The sequence below is a fragment of the Siphateles boraxobius genome, unplaced genomic scaffold (assembly GCF_051911475.1).
Source record: "Siphateles boraxobius isolate OS27281-9 unplaced genomic scaffold, OSU_SipBor_1 61, whole genome shotgun sequence".
NCBI classification, from domain to species: Eukaryota; Metazoa; Chordata; class Actinopteri; order Cypriniformes; family Leuciscidae; genus Siphateles; species Siphateles boraxobius.
This window is the reverse complement of record NW_027509188.1, coordinates 1570404-1584561: the sequence shown is the minus strand read 5'-3', so window position 1 is coordinate 1584561 and position 14158 is coordinate 1570404. Positions and strand designations below refer to the sequence as shown.

The 14158-nt window shown below is 49.3% G+C and overlaps 16 non-coding genes across 16 annotated transcripts; all 16 read right to left on the bottom strand.

The window, feature by feature from the left end:
• Positions 1 to 309: 309 nt before the first annotated feature.
• Positions 310 to 383, bottom strand: trnan-guu (transfer RNA asparagine (anticodon GUU)). Its single transcript has one exon. It is a non-coding gene; the product is annotated as a tRNA-Asn (tRNA).
• Positions 384 to 509: 126 nt separating this feature from the next.
• trnak-cuu (transfer RNA lysine (anticodon CUU)) lies at positions 510 to 582 on the bottom strand. Its single transcript has one exon. It is a non-coding gene; the product is annotated as a tRNA-Lys (tRNA).
• A 1357-nt stretch (positions 583 to 1939) lies between these two features.
• Positions 1940 to 2013, bottom strand: trnan-guu (transfer RNA asparagine (anticodon GUU)). The gene has a single exon. It is a non-coding gene; the product is annotated as a tRNA-Asn (tRNA).
• Positions 2014 to 2139: 126 nt separating this feature from the next.
• On the bottom strand, positions 2140 to 2212 carry trnak-cuu (transfer RNA lysine (anticodon CUU)). Its single transcript has one exon. It is a non-coding gene; the product is annotated as a tRNA-Lys (tRNA).
• Positions 2213 to 3983: 1771 nt separating this feature from the next.
• On the bottom strand, positions 3984 to 4057 carry trnan-guu (transfer RNA asparagine (anticodon GUU)). The gene has a single exon. It is a non-coding gene; the product is annotated as a tRNA-Asn (tRNA).
• A 126-nt stretch (positions 4058 to 4183) lies between these two features.
• Positions 4184 to 4256, bottom strand: trnak-cuu (transfer RNA lysine (anticodon CUU)). Its single transcript has one exon. It is a non-coding gene; the product is annotated as a tRNA-Lys (tRNA).
• Positions 4257 to 6026: 1770 nt separating this feature from the next.
• Positions 6027 to 6100, bottom strand: trnan-guu (transfer RNA asparagine (anticodon GUU)). The gene has a single exon. It is a non-coding gene; the product is annotated as a tRNA-Asn (tRNA).
• A 126-nt stretch (positions 6101 to 6226) lies between these two features.
• On the bottom strand, positions 6227 to 6299 carry trnak-cuu (transfer RNA lysine (anticodon CUU)). The gene has a single exon. It is a non-coding gene; the product is annotated as a tRNA-Lys (tRNA).
• A 1770-nt stretch (positions 6300 to 8069) lies between these two features.
• trnan-guu (transfer RNA asparagine (anticodon GUU)) lies at positions 8070 to 8143 on the bottom strand. Its single transcript has one exon. It is a non-coding gene; the product is annotated as a tRNA-Asn (tRNA).
• Positions 8144 to 8269: 126 nt separating this feature from the next.
• Positions 8270 to 8342, bottom strand: trnak-cuu (transfer RNA lysine (anticodon CUU)). Its single transcript has one exon. It is a non-coding gene; the product is annotated as a tRNA-Lys (tRNA).
• A 1357-nt stretch (positions 8343 to 9699) lies between these two features.
• Positions 9700 to 9773, bottom strand: trnan-guu (transfer RNA asparagine (anticodon GUU)). Its single transcript has one exon. It is a non-coding gene; the product is annotated as a tRNA-Asn (tRNA).
• Positions 9774 to 9900: 127 nt separating this feature from the next.
• Positions 9901 to 9973, bottom strand: trnak-cuu (transfer RNA lysine (anticodon CUU)). The gene has a single exon. It is a non-coding gene; the product is annotated as a tRNA-Lys (tRNA).
• A 1357-nt stretch (positions 9974 to 11330) lies between these two features.
• On the bottom strand, positions 11331 to 11404 carry trnan-guu (transfer RNA asparagine (anticodon GUU)). The gene has a single exon. It is a non-coding gene; the product is annotated as a tRNA-Asn (tRNA).
• Positions 11405 to 11530: 126 nt separating this feature from the next.
• On the bottom strand, positions 11531 to 11603 carry trnak-cuu (transfer RNA lysine (anticodon CUU)). The gene has a single exon. It is a non-coding gene; the product is annotated as a tRNA-Lys (tRNA).
• Positions 11604 to 13523: 1920 nt separating this feature from the next.
• trnan-guu (transfer RNA asparagine (anticodon GUU)) lies at positions 13524 to 13597 on the bottom strand. Its single transcript has one exon. It is a non-coding gene; the product is annotated as a tRNA-Asn (tRNA).
• A 265-nt stretch (positions 13598 to 13862) lies between these two features.
• trnak-cuu (transfer RNA lysine (anticodon CUU)) lies at positions 13863 to 13935 on the bottom strand. The gene has a single exon. It is a non-coding gene; the product is annotated as a tRNA-Lys (tRNA).
• Positions 13936 to 14158: the final 223 nt, after the last annotated feature.

Sequence of the window (14158 nt, the reverse complement as noted above, 5' to 3'; positions counted from 1 at the left end):
GGATGCTCGATGGTGTTTTAAAAGGAGTTTTGAGCAGGACCTCTCTGGAACACAGGCCTCCACCACCAGGAACAAAACATGAGTATTCCATCCACGCGCCACAGCAAACATAAGCTGATGTAAACTTTCACAACACCCGCTGTCTTCTCTGAACACAAAGCAACTGACCAAGCTGTAAACGCTAAAAGGGGCCAAGAAACGTCGTGTCATGCGTCCGAAATGACACGGATGTGTTAGTGGACACACGTGTGCTAAATTCTGCAGCTGTGTTGGTGGTTGCATGGCCGGACGTCAACGAAAAACACCATTCGTCCCTGGGTGGGCTCGAACCACCAACCTTTCGGTTAACAGCCGAACGCGCTGTCCGATTGCGCCACAGAGACCTACGGCCAGCCAGTCCATGGGTCAGCTTATAAAAAAAAGCAGACCTGGACTTTTCCGGCAATGGTGGACTCGCTTTCCACGCTGGAAACCGAGACCCCGTTGGGAAGAGAGAGGGCTAATAGATGCGCCCAACGTGGGGCTCGAACCCACGACCCTGAGATTAAGAGTCTCATGCTCTACCGACTGAGCTAGCCGGGCAACTAAGGTGACCTGCTTCGGGCTGGTCGCGGCCATTATCTGTGCCTAAATTGCGCCCGTGAAAGGGAGCCTCACATTTCGCACAGGCTTGGCATAGCCTCTTGCGGGTAAAGTCAGGGTTAAGCCTAGAGGTAGGCTTAGAGTGTACTTTGTTTGTTTGAGCCATATCTGTTGTTGGGGGATACAATTTGACCCAGTAGAGCAGGCCAATAATATGCACAACCTGGAGCTAAAGTTCCGTTTCGGTCTGTCGAGTGAGAGAGCGGTTACCGAAGTCAACCTTCTCCAAATATCCAAAGGCAAAAGTGAGTCATACAACAAAGAGTTGGAGGGACACAACCTCCAAACGGAAGCAAAAACGCTAGCACATATAATCCTATGCCGAATCGATTGACCTGATGCCTGAGAGCCTGATAGGTTACAAGTTACCGGTGCCCTCTTTATGAGAACGAATCCACGTTCGATCAATGTCGGAAGTTAAGACGGATGCTCGATGGTGTTTTAAAAGGAGTTTTGAGCAGGACCTCTCTGGAACACAGGCCTCCACCACCCGGAACAAAACATGAGCATTCCATCCACGCGCCACAGCAAACATAAGCTGATGTAAACTTTCACAACACCCGCTGTCTTCTCTGAACACAAAGCAACTGACCAAGCTGTAAACGCTAAAAGGGCCAAGAAACGTCGTTTCATGCGTCCGAAATGACACGGATGTGTTAGTGGACACACGTGTGCTAAATTCTGCAGCTGTGTTGGTGGTTGCATGGCAGGACGTCAACGAAAAACACCATTCGTCCCCCCTGTTTCGGTCTGTCGAGTGAGAGAGCGGTTACCGAAGGCAAACTTCTCCAAATATCCAAAGATAAAAGTGAGTCATACAACAAAGAGTTGGAGGGACACAACCTCCAACCGGAATCAAAAACGCTAGTACATATAGGCCTATGCCGAATCGATTGACCTCATGCCTGAGAGCCTGATAGGTTACAAGTTACCGGTGCCCTCCTTATGAGAACAAAATCCACGTTCGATCAATGTCGGAAGTTATTACGGATGCTCGATGGTGTTTTAAAAGGAGTTTTGAGCAGGACGACTCTGGAACACAGGCCTCCACCACCAGGAACAAAACATGAGTATTCCATCCACGCGCCACAGCAAACATAAGCTGATGTAAACTTTCACAACACCCGCTGTCTTCTCTGGACACAAAGCAACTGACCAAGCTGTTATCGCTAAAAGGGGCCAAGAAACATCGTGTCATGCGTCCGAAATGACACGGATGTGTTAGTGGACACACGTGTGCTAAATTCTGCAGCTGTGTTGGTGGTTGCATGGCCGGACGTCAACGAAAAACACCATTCGTCCCTGGGTGGGCTCGAACCACCAACCTTTCGGTTAACAGCCGAACGCGCTGTCCGATTGCGCCACAGAGACCTACGGCCAGCCAGTCCATGGGTCAGCTTATAAAAAAAAGCAGACCTGGACTTTTCCGGCAATGGTGGACTCGCTTTCCACGCTGGAAACCGAGACCCCGTTGGGAAGAGAGAGGGCTAATAGATGCGCCCAACGTGGGGCTCGAACCCACGACCCTGAGATTAAGAGTCTCATGCTCTACCGACTGAGCTAGCCGGGCAACTAAGGTGACCTGCTTCGGGCTGGTCGCGGCCATTATCTGTGCCTAAATTGCGCCCGTGAAAGGGAGCCTCACATTTCGCACAGTTCCGTTTCGGTCTGTCGAGTGAGAGAGCGGTTACCGAAGGCAACCTTCTCCAAATATCCAAAGGCAAAAGTGAGTCATACAACAAAGAGTTGGAGGGACACAACCTCCAAACGGAAGCAAAAACGCTAGCACATATAATCCTATGCCGAATCGATTGACCTGATGCCTGAGAGCCTGATAGGTTACAAGTTACCGGTGCCCTCTTTATGAGAACGAAATCCACGTTCGATCAATGTCGGAAGTTATTACGGATGCTCGATGGTGTTTTAAAAGGAGTTTTGAGCAGGACCTCTCTGGAACACAGGCCTCCACCACCCGGAACAAAACATGAGCATTCCATCCACGCGCCACAGCAAACATAAGCTGATGTAAACTTTCACAACACCCGCTGTCTTCTTTGAACACAAAGCAACTGACCAAGCTGTAAACGCTAAAAGGGCCAAGAAACGTCGTTTCATGCGTCCGAAATGACACGGATGTGTTAGTGGACACACGTGTGCTAAATTCTGCAGCTGTGTTGGTGGTTGCATGGCAGGACGTCAACGAAAAACACCATTCGTCCCCCCGTTTCGGTCTGTCGAGTGAGAGAGCGGTTACCGAAGTCAACCTTCTCCAAATATCCAAAGGCAAAAGTGAGTCATACAACAAAGAGTTGGAGGGACACAACCTCCAAACGGAAGCAAAAACGCTAGCACATATAATCCTATGCCGAATCGATTGACCTGATGCCTGAGAGCCTGATAGGTTACAAGTTACCGGTGCCCTCTTTATGAGAACGAATCCACGTTCGATCAATGTCGGAAGTTAAGACGGATGCTCGATGGTGTTTTAAAAGGAGTTTTGAGCAGGACCTCTCTGGAACACAGGCCTCCACCACCCGGAACAAAACATGAGCATTCCATCCACGCGCCACAGCAAACATAAGCTGATGTAAACTTTCACAACACCCGCTGTCTTCTCTGAACACAAAGCAACTGACCAAGCTGTAAACGCTAAAAGGGCCAAGAAACGTCGTTTCATGCGTCCGAAATGACACGGATGTGTTAGTGGACACACGTGTGCTAAATTCTGCAGCTGTGTTGGTGGTTGCATGGCAGGACGTCAACGAAAAACACCATTCGTCCCCCCTGTTTCGGTCTGTCGAGTGAGAGAGCGGTTACCGAAGGCAAACTTCTCCAAATATCCAAAGATAAAAGTGAGTCATACAACAAAGAGTTGGAGGGACACAACCTCCAACCGGAATCAAAAACGCTAGTACATATAGGCCTATGCCGAATCGATTGACCTCATGCCTGAGAGCCTGATAGGTTACAAGTTACCGGTGCCCTCCTTATGAGAACAAAATCCACGTTCGATCAATGTCGGAAGTTATTACGGATGCTCGATGGTGTTTTAAAAGGAGTTTTGAGCAGGACGACTCTGGAACACAGGCCTCCACCACCAGGAACAAAACATGAGTATTCCATCCACGCGCCACAGCAAACATAAGCTGATGTAAACTTTCACAACACCCGCTGTCTTCTCTGGACACAAAGCAACTGACCAAGCTGTTATCGCTAAAAGGGGCCAAGAAACATCGTGTCATGCGTCCGAAATGACACGGATGTGTTAGTGGACACACGTGTGCTAAATTCTGCAGCTGTGTTGGTGGTTGCATGGCCGGACGTCAACGAAAAACACCATTCGTCCCTGGGTGGGCTCGAACCACCAACCTTTCGGTTAACAGCCGAACGCGCTGTCCGATTGCGCCACAGAGACCTACGGCCAGCCAGTCCATGGGTCAGCTTATAAAAAAAAGCAGACCTGGACTTTTCCGGCAATGGTGGACTCGCTTTCCACGCTGGAAACCGAGACCCCGTTGGGAAGAGAGAGGGCTAATAGATGCGCCCAACGTGGGGCTCGAACCCACGACCCTGAGATTAAGAGTCTCATGCTCTACCGACTGAGCTAGCCGGGCAACTAAGGTGACCTGCTTCGGGCTGGTCGCGGCCATTATCTGTGCCTAAATTGCGCCCGTGAAAGGGAGCCTCACATTTCGCACAGTTCCGTTTCGGTCTGTCGAGTGAGAGAGCGGTTACCGAAGGCAACCTTCTCCAAATATCCAAAGGCAAAAGTGAGTCATACAACAAAGAGTTGGAGGGACACAACCTCCAAACGGAAGCAAAAACGCTAGCACATATAATCCTATGCCGAATCGATTGACCTGATGCCTGAGAGCCTGATAGGTTACAAGTTACCGGTGCCCTCTTTATGAGAACGAAATCCACGTTCGATCAATGTCGGAAGTTATTACGGATGCTCGATGGTGTTTTAAAAGGAGTTTTGAGCAGGACCTCTCTGGAACACAGGACTCCACCACCCGGAACAAAACATGAGCATTCCATCCACGCGCCACAGCAAACATAAGCTGATGTAAACTTTCACAACACCCGCTGTCTTCTTTGAACACAAAGCAACTGACCAAGCTGTAAACGCTAAAAGGGCCAAGAAACGTCGTTTCATGCGTCCGAAATGACACGGATGTGTTAGTGGACACACGTGTGCTAAATTCTGCAGCTGTGTTGGTGGTTGCATGGCAGGACGTCAACGAAAAACACCATTCGTCCCCCCGTTTCGGTCTGTCGAGTGAGAGAGCGGTTACCGAAGTCAACCTTCTCCAAATATCCAAAGGCAAAAGTGAGTCATACAACAAAGAGTTGGAGGGACACAACCTCCAAACGGAAGCAAAAACGCTAGCACATATAATCCTATGCCGAATCGATTGACCTGATGCCTGAGAGCCTGATAGGTTACAAGTTACCGGTGCCCTCTTTATGAGAACGAATCCACGTTCGATCAATGTCGGAAGTTAAGACGGATGCTCGATGGTGTTTTAAAAGGAGTTTTGAGCAGGACCTCTCTGGAACACAGGCCTCCACCACCCGGAACAAAACATGAGCATTCCATCCACGCGCCACAGCAAACATAAGCTGATGTAAACTTTCACAACACCCGCTGTCTTCTTTGAACACAAAGCAACTGACCAAGCTGTAAACGCTAAAAGGGCCAAGAAACGTCGTTTCATGCGTCCGAAATGACACGGATGTGTTAGTGGACACACGTGTGCTAAATTCTGCAGCTGTGTTGGTGGTTGCATGGCAGGACGTCAACGAAAAACACCATTCGTCCCCCCGTTTCGGTCTGTCGAGTGAGAGAGCGGTTACCAAAGGCAAACTTCTCCAAATATCCAAAGATAAAAGTGAGTCATACAACAAAGAGTTGGAGGGACACAACCTCCAACCGGAATCAAAAACGCTAGTACATATAGGCCTATGCCGAATCGATTGACCTCATGCCTGAGAGCTTGATAGGTTACAAGTTACCGGTGCCCTCCTTATGAGAACAAAATCCATGTTCGATCAATGTCGGAAGTTATTACGGATGCTCGATGGTGTTTTAAAAGGAGTTTTGAGCAGGACCTCTCTGGAACACAGGCCTCCACCACCAGGAACAAAACATGAGTATTCCATCCACGCGCCACAGCAAACATAAGCTGATGTAAACTTTCACAACACCCGCTGTCTTCTCTGAACACAAAGCAACTGACCAAGCTGTAAACGCTAAAAGGGGCCAAGAAACGTCGTGTCATGCGTCCGAAATGACACGGATGTGTTAGTGGACACACGTGTGCTAAATTCTGCAGCTGTGTTGGTGGTTGCATGGCCGGACATCAACGAAAAACACCATTCTTCCCTGGGTGGGCTCGAACCACCAACCTTTCGGTTAACAGCCGAACGCGCTGTCCGATTGCGCCACAGAGACCTACGGCCAGCCAGTCCATGGGTCAGTTTATAAAAAAAAGCAGACCTGGACTTTTCCGGCAATGGTGGACTCGCTTTCCACGCTGGAAACCGAGACCCCGTTGGGAAGAGAGAGGGCTAATAGATGCGCCCAACGTGGGGCTCGAACCCACGACCCTGAGATTAAGAGTCTCATGCTCTACCGACTGAGCTAGCCGGGCAACTAAGGTGACCTGCTTCGGGCTGGTCGCGGCCATTATCTGTGCCTAAATTGCGCCCGTGAAAGGGAGCCTCACATTTCGCACAGTTCCGTTTCGGTCTGTCGAGTGAGAGAGCGGTTACCGAAGGCAACCTTCTCCAAATATCCAAAGGCAAAAGTGAGTCATACAACAAAGAGTTGGAGGGACACAACCTCCAAACGGAAGCAAAAACGCTAGCACATATAATCCTATGCCGAATCGATTGACCTGATGCCTGAGAGCCTGATAGGTTACAAGTTACCGGTGCCCTCTTTATGAGAACGAAATCCACGTTCGATCAATGTCGGAAGTTATTACGGATGCTCGATGGTGTTTTAAAAGGAGTTTTGAGCAGGACCTCTCTGGAACACAGGCCTCCACCACCCGGAACAAAACATGAGCATTCCATCCACGCGCCACAGCAAACATAAGCTGATGTAAACTTTCACAACACCCGCTGTCTTCTTTGAACACAAAGCAACTGACCAAGCTGTAAACGCTAAAAGGGCCAAGAAACGTCATTTCATGCGTCCGAAATGACACGGATGTGTTAGTGGACACACGTGTGCTAAATTCTGCAGCTGTGTTGGTGGTTGCATGGCAGGACGTCAACGAAAAACACCATTCGTCCCCCCGTTTCGGTCTGTCGAGTGAGAGAGCGGTTACCGAAGTCAACCTTCTCCAAATATCCAAAGGCAAAAGTGAGTCATACAACAAAGAGTTGGAGGGACACAACCTCCAAACGGAAGCAAAAACGCTAGCACATATAATCCTATGCCGAATCGATTGACCTGACGCCTGAGAGCCTGATAGGTTACAAGTTACCGGTGCCCTCTTTATGAGAACGAATCCACGTTCGATCAATGTCGGAAGTTAAGACGGATGCTCGATGGTGTTTTAAAAGGAGTTTTGAGCAGGACCTCTCTGGAACACAGGCCTCCACCACCCGGAACAAAACATGAGCATTCCATCCACGCGCCACAGCAAACATAAGCTGATGTAAACTTTCACAACACCCGCTGTCTTCTTTGAACACAAAGCAACTGACCAAGCTGTAAACGCTAAAAGGGCCAAGAAACGTCGTTTCATGCGTCCGAAATGACACGGATGTGTTAGTGGACACACGTGTGCTAAATTCTGCAGCTGTGTTGGTGGTTGCATGGCAGGACGTCAACGAAAAACACCATTCGTCCCCCCGCTTCGGTCTGTCGAGTGAGAGAGCGGTTACCGAAGGCAAACTTCTCCAAATATCCAAAGATAAAAGTGAGTCATACAACAAAGAGTTGGAGGGACACAACCTCCAACCGGAATCAAAAACGCTAGTACATATAGGCCTATGCCGAATCGATTGACCTCATGCCTGAGAGCCTGATAGGTTACAAGTTACCGGTGCCCTCCTTATGAGAACAAAATCCACGTTCGATCAATGTCGGAAGTTATTACGGATGCTCGATGGTGTTTTAAAAGGAGTTTTGAGCAGGACCTCTCTGGAACACAGGCCTCCACCACCAGGAACAAAACATGAGTATTCCATCCACGCGCCACAGCAAACATAAGCTGATGTAAACTTTCACAACACCCGCTGTCTTCTCTGAACACAAAGCAACTGACCAAGCTGTAAACGCTAAAAGGGGCCAAGAAACGTCGTGTCATGCGTCCGAAATGACACGGATGTGTTAGTGGACACACGTGTGCTAAATTCTGCAGCTGTGTTGGTGGTTGCATGGCCGGACGTCAACGAAAAACACCATTCGTCCCTGGGTGGGCTCGAACCACCAACCTTTCGGTTAACAGCCGAACGCGCTGTCCGATTGCGCCACAGAGACCTACGGCCAGCCAGTCCATGGGTCAGCTTATAAAAAAAAGCAGACCTGGACTTTTCCGGCAATGGTGGACTCGCTTTCCACGCTGGAAACCGAGACCCCGTTGGGAAGAGAGAGGGCTAATAAATGCGCCCAACGTGGGGCTCGAACCCACGACCCTGAGATTAAGAGTCTCATGCTCTACCGACTGAGCTAGCCGGGCAACTGCGGTGACCTGCTTCGGGCTGGTCGCGGCCAGTATCTGTGCCTAAATTGCGCCCGTGAAAGGGAGCCTCACATTTCGCACAGGCTTGGCATAGCCTCTTGCGGGTAAAGTCAGGGTTAAGCCTAGAGGTAGGCTTAGAGTGTACTTTGTTTGTTTGAGCCATATCTGTTGTTGGGGGATACAATTTGACCCAGTAGAGCAGGCCAATAATATGCACAACCCAGAGCTAAAGTTCCGTTTCGGTCTGTCGAGTGAGAGAGCGGTTACCGAAGGCAACCTTCTCCAAATATCCAAAGGCAAAAGTGAGTCATACAACAAAGAGTTGGAGGGACACAACCTCCAAACGGAAGCAAAAACGCTAGCACATATAATCCTATGCCGAATCGATTGACCTGATGCCTGAGAGCCTGATAGGTTACAAGTTACCGGTGCCCTCTTTATGAGAACGAAATCCACGTTCGATCAATGTCGGAAGTTATTACGGATGCTCGATGGTGTTTTAAAAGGAGTTTTGAGCAGGACCTCTCTGGAACACAGGCCTCCACCACCCGGAACAAAACATGAGCATTCCATCCACGCGCCACAGCAAACATAAGCTGATGTAAACTTTCACAACACCCGCTGTCTTCTTTGAACACAAAGCAACTGACCAAGCTGTAAACGCTAAAAGGGCCAAGAAACGTCGTTTCATGCGTCCGAAATGACACGTATGTGTTAGTGGACACACGTGTGCTAAATTCTGCAGCTGTGTTGGTGGTTGCATGGCAGGACGTCAACGAAAAACACCATTCGTCCCCCCGTTTCGGTCTGTCGAGTGAGAGAGCGGTTACCGAAGGCAAACTTCTCCAAATATCCAAAGATAAAAGTGAGTTATACAACAAAGAGTTGGAGGGACACAACCTCCAACCGGAATCAAAAACGCTAGTACATATAGGCCTATGCCGAATCGATTGACCTCATGCCTGAGAGCCTGATAGGTTACAAATTACCGGTGCCCTCCTTATGAGAACAAAATCCACGTTCGATCAATGTCGGAAGTTATTACGGATGCTCGATGGTGTTTTAAAAGGAGTTTTGAGCAGGACCTCTCTGGAACACAGGCCTCCACCACCAGGAACAAAACATGAGTATTCCATCCACGCGCCACAGCAAACATAAGCTGATGTAAACTTTCACAACACCCGCTGTCTTCTCTGAACACAAAGCAACTGACCAAGCTGTAAACGCTAAAAGGGGCCAAGAAACGTCGTGTCATGCGTCCGAAATGACACGGATGTGTTAGTGGACACACGTGTGCTAAATTCTGCAGCTGTGTTGGTGGTTGCATGGCCGGACGTCAACGAAAAACACCATTCGTCCCTGGGTGGGCTCGAACCACCAACCTTTCGGTTAACAGCCGAACGCGCTGTCCGATTGCGCCACAGAGACCTACGGCCAGCCAGTCCATGGGTCAGCTTGTAAAAAAAAGCAGACCTGGACTTTTCCGGCAATGGTGGACTCGCTTTCCACGCTGGAAAACCGAGACCCCGTTGGGAAGAGAGAGGGCTAATAGATGCGCCCAACGTGGGGCTCGAACCCACGACCCTGAGATTAAGAGTTTCATGCTCTACCGACTGAGCTAGCCGGGCATCTAAGGTGACCTGCTTCGGGCTGGTCGTGGCCATTATCTGTGCCTAAATTGCGCCCGTGAAAGGGAGCCTCACATTTCGCACAGGCTTGGCATAGCCTCTTGTGGGTAAAGTCAGGGTTAAGCCTAGAGGTAGGCTTAGAGTGTACTTTGTTTGTTTGAGCCATATCTGTTGTTGGGGGATACAATTTGACCCAGTAGAGCAGGCCAATAATATGCACAACCCGGAGCTAAAGTTCCGTTTCGGTCTGTCGAGTGAGAGAGCGGTTACCGAAGGCAACCTTCTCCAAATATCCAAAGATAAAAGTGAGTCATACAACAAAGAGTTGGAGGGACACAACCTCCAACCGGAATCAAAAACACTAGTAGATATAGGCCTATGCCGAATCGATTGACCTCATGCCTAAGAGCCTGATAGGTTACAAGTTACCGGTGCCCTCCTTATGAGAACAAAATCCACGTTCGATCAATGTCGGAAGTTATTACGGATGCTCGATGGTGTTTTAAAAGGAGTTTTGAGCAGGACCTCTCTGGAACACAGGCCTCCACCACCCGGAACAAAACATGAGCATTCCATCCACGCGCCACAGCAAACATAAGCTGATGTAAACTTTCACAACACCCGCTGTCTTCTTTGAACACAAAGCAACTGACCAAGCTGTAAACGCTAAAAGGGCCAAGAAACGTCGTTTCATGCGTCCGAAATGACACGGATGTGTTAATGGACACACGTGTGCTAAATTCTGCAGCTGTGTTGGTGGTTGCATGGCAGGACGTCAACGAAAAACACCATTCGTCCCCCCGTTTCGGTCTGTCGAGTGAGAGAGCGGTTACCGAAGGCAAACTTCTCCTAATATCCAAAGATAAAAGTGAGTCATACAACAAAGAGTTGGAGGGACACAACCTCCAACCGGAATCAAAAACGCTAGTACATATAGGCCTATGCCGAATCGATTGACCTCATGCCTGAGAGCCTGATAGGTTACAAGTTACTGGTGCCCTCCTTATGAGAACAAAATCCACGTTCGATCAATGTCGGAAGTTATTACGGATGCTCGATGGTGTTTTAAAAGGAGTTTTGAGCAGGACCTCTCTGGAACACAGGCCTCCACCACCAGGAACAAAACATGAGTATTCCATCCCCGCACCACAGCAAACATAAGCTGATGTAAACTTTCACAACACCCGCTGTCTTCTCTGAACACAAAGCAACTGACCAAGCTGTAAACGCTAAAAGGGGCCAAGAAACATCGTGTAATGCGTCTGAAATGAAACGGATGTGTTAGTGGACACACGTGTGCTAAATTCTGCAGCTGTGTTGGTGGTTGCATGGCCGGACGTCAACGAAAAACACCCTTCGTCCCTGGGTGGGCTCGAACCACCAACCTTTGGGTTAACAGCCAAACGCGATGTCCGATTGCGCCACAGAGACCTACGGCCAGCCAGTCCATGGGTCAGCTTATAAAAAAAAGCAGACCTGGACTTTTCCGGCAATGGTGGACTCGCTTTCCACGCTGGAAACCGAGACCCCGTTGGGAAGAGAGAGGGCTAATAGATGCGCCCAACGTGGGGCTCAAACCCACGACCCTGAGATTAAGAGTCTCATGCTCTACCGACTGAGCTAGCCGGGCAACTGCGGTGACCTGCTTCGGGCTGGTCGCGGCCATTATCTGCGCCTAAATTGCGCCCGTGAAAGGGAGCCTCACATTTCGCACAGGCTTGGCATAGCCTCTTGCGGGTAAAGTCAGGGTTAAGCCTAGAGGTAGGCTTAAAGTGTACTTTGTTTGTTTGAGCCATATATGTTGTTGGGGGATACAATTTGACCCAGTAGAGCAGGCCAATAATATGCACAACCCGGAGCTAAAGTTCCGTTTCGGTCTGTCGAGTGAGAGAGCGGTTACCGAAGGCAACCTTCTCCAAATATCCAAAGGCAAAAGTGAGTCATACAACAAAGAGTTGGAGGGACACAACCTCCAAACGGAAGCAAAAACGCTAGCACATATAATCCTATCCCGAATCGATTGACCTGATGCCTGAGAGCCTGATAGGTTACAAGTTACCAGTGCCCTCTTTATGAGAACGAAATCCACGTTCGATCAATGTCGGAAGTTATTACGGATGCTCGATGGTGTTTTAAAAGGAGTTTTGAGCAGGACCTCTCTGGAACACAGGCCTCCACCACCCGGAACAAAACATGAGCATTCCATCCACGCGCCACAGCAAACATAAGCTGATGTAAACTTTCACAACACCCGCTGTCTTCTTTGAACACAAAGCAACTGACCAAGCTGTAAACGCTAAAAGGGCCAAGAAACGTTGTTTCATGCGTCCGAAATGACACGGATGTGTTAGTGGACACACGTGTGCTAAATTCTGCAGCTGTGTTGGTGGTTGCATGGCAGGACGTCAACGAAAAACACCATTCGTCCCCCCGTTTCGGTCTGTCGAGTGAGAGAGCGGTTACCGAAGGCAAACTTCTCCAAATATCCAAAGATAAAAGTGAGTCATACAACAAAGAGTTGGAGGGACACAACCTCCAACCGGAATCAAAAACGCTAGTACATATAGGCCTATGCCGAATCGATTGACCTCATGCCTGAGAGCCTGATAGGTTACAAGTTACCGGTGCCCTCCTTATGAGAACAAAATCCACGTTCGATCAATGTCGGAAGTTATTACGGATGCTCGATGGTGTTTTAAAAGGAGTTTTGAGCAGGACCTCTCTGGAACACAGGCCTCCACCACCAGGAACAAAACATGAGTATTCCATCCACGCGCCACAGCAAACATAAGCTGATGTAAACTTTCACAACACCCGCTGTCTTCTCTGAACACAAAGCAACTGACCAAGCTGTAAACGCTAAAAGGGGCCAAGAAACGTCGTGTCATACGTCCGAAATGACACGGATGTGTTAGTGGACACACGTGTGCTAAATTCTGCAGCTGTGTTGGTGGTTGCATGGCAGGACGTCAACGAAAAACACCATTCGTCCCCCCGTTTCGGTCTGTCGAGTGAGAGAGCGGTTACCGAAGGCAAACTTCTCCAAATATCCAAAGATAAAAGTGAGTCATACAACAAAGAATTGGAGAGACACAACCTCCAACCGGAATCAAAAACGCTAGTACATATAGGCCTATGCTGAATCGATTGACCTCATGCCTGAGAGCCTGATAGGTTACAAGTTACCGGTGCCCTCCTTATGAGAACAAAATCCACGTTCGATCAATGTCGGAAGTTATTACGGATGCTCGATGGTGTTTTAAAAGGAGTTTTGAGCAGGACCTCTCTGGAACACAGGCCTCCACCACCCGGAACAAAACATGAGCGTTCCATCCACGCGCCACAGCAAACATAAGCTGATGTAAACTTTCACACCAACCGCTGTCTTCTTTGAACACAAAGCAACTGACCAAGCTGTAAACGCTAAAAGGGCCAAGAAACGTCGTTTCATGCGTCCGAAATGACACGGATGTGTTAGTGGACACACGTGTGCTAAATTCTGCAGCTGAGTTTGTGGTTGCATGGCAGGACGTCAACGAAAAACACCATTCGTCCCTGGGTGGACTCGAACCACCAACCTTTCGGTTAACAGCCGAGCGCTCTGACCGATTGCGCCACAGAGACCTACGGCTAGCCTGTCCATGGGTTAGCTTATAAAAATAAGCAGACCTGGACTTTTCCGGCAATGGCGGACTCGCTTTCCACGCTGGAAACCGAGACCCAGTTGGGAAGAGAGAGGGCTAATAGATGCGCCCAACAGAGACCTACGGCTAGCCTGTCCATGGGTTAGCTTATAAAAAAAGCAGACCTGGACTTTTCCGGCAATGGCGGACTCGCTTTCCACGCTGGAAACCGAGACCCCGTTGGGAAGAGAGAGAGCTAATAGATGCGCCCAACGTGGGGCTCGAACCCACGACCCTGAGATTAAGAGTCTCATGCTCTACCGACTGAGCTAGCCGGGCAACTGCGGTGAACTGCTTCGGGCTGGTCGTGGTCTTTATCCGTGCCTAAATTGCGCCCGTGAAAGGGAGCCTCACATTTCGCACAGGCTTGGCAAAGCCTCTTGCGGGTAAAGTCAGGGTTAAGCCTAGAGGTAGGCTTAGATTGTACTTTGTTTGTTTGAGCCATATCTGTTGTTGGGGGATACAAATTGACCCAGTAGAGCAGGCCAATAATATGCACAAC